Raw genomic sequence first — 1,193 nt, forward strand, 5'->3', positions numbered from 1 at the left:
AATAATACGTGGTCGACTCAACCCAGAGAAAAAGAAAGTGAATCAATACTGTCTAGGCTCATCCATACCCGTCAGCTTTAAATTTTGAGAGACGAGTAATTTGCATTCTAGAGAACGTCAGGTTCTACACAGAATCTTGACTCGATCAAACACCTTGATTAATCAATCAGAGTCACCAAACAAGATTTAAGTATTTTAAGCACAACTCCCCTCCACTTGCTTTGACATTGTAGGTAACTTGCAATTATAGTAGTTCAATTTGAGATCTAATCTCTATGCACAGACTATTTTAGGTCTAATGGTATGCTTTGACATAAATTTTAGGTAACACTGTGATGTTAAATATCATATTCAATACCTTGTTGTTTAGACCCTATATATTTTTCCCCAGGAAAAATTGCAGATACAGATATCTCATGCCATTGAATTTTTTTATGGGTGTGTTAGCTTAAAGCATTGAAAGCAAATAAGATTTTTTTTTTGCACATGCAAAGCCAGCTGTGTAAAAAAATTTGATCCAACCAATCCAATATATTAATTTAATCTAAAATTTTAGATATTAAAAGAATAAATAATCAAACCAAATAATGATCACCTAAATTCTAATTTTAGATTACACAAAATTCTAATAAAAATTGAACCTTTAGAGTTCAAACAATCTCTGGCCTAATTAGTGAGTAATCACTAAGACACTAATCCACTTAAGAATTAGGATGTTTAATTGTTTGTTGTGTGTGACTAATTAAATATATATCAATAAAATTGAGGTATGGAAGATATTCAGATATTGTGTGTCGAATTAAGTTTTAAGTTTGGATCTAAATATAAATATTGTGTGTCAAAATAAGTTATAAAATTCAAATTTAGATATTTTGATATCCAATCCGAAAAATTAAGTATCTAAACTTTTAGGATCGGATTCAGAATTCTAGAAACCTAAATTTTGAGATATTTTAAATTTCAGATCAAATAATATCGAAAATGTACACCCCTAATGCAAGCCATCATATAGAGTTCAGAAACCACGGGCTCAAAATACTAATCACCTATCATCAGCCCCTTCGAATTTCTCACTCTGTTGAAAATACTTTTTGTAGAAAATATTTTACCAGGAAAACTTATATGCTTCTGACCAACAAAAGAATTGAAATATTCAGGAAGCAAAGATAACCATAACAGCCGCCAAGTCGTCA

Source organism: Hibiscus syriacus, unplaced genomic scaffold, assembly GCF_006381635.1.
Source record: "Hibiscus syriacus cultivar Baekdansim isolate YM2019G1 unplaced genomic scaffold, ASM638163v2 tig00110239_pilon, whole genome shotgun sequence".
NCBI lineage: Eukaryota > Viridiplantae > Streptophyta > Magnoliopsida > Malvales > Malvaceae > Hibiscus > Hibiscus syriacus.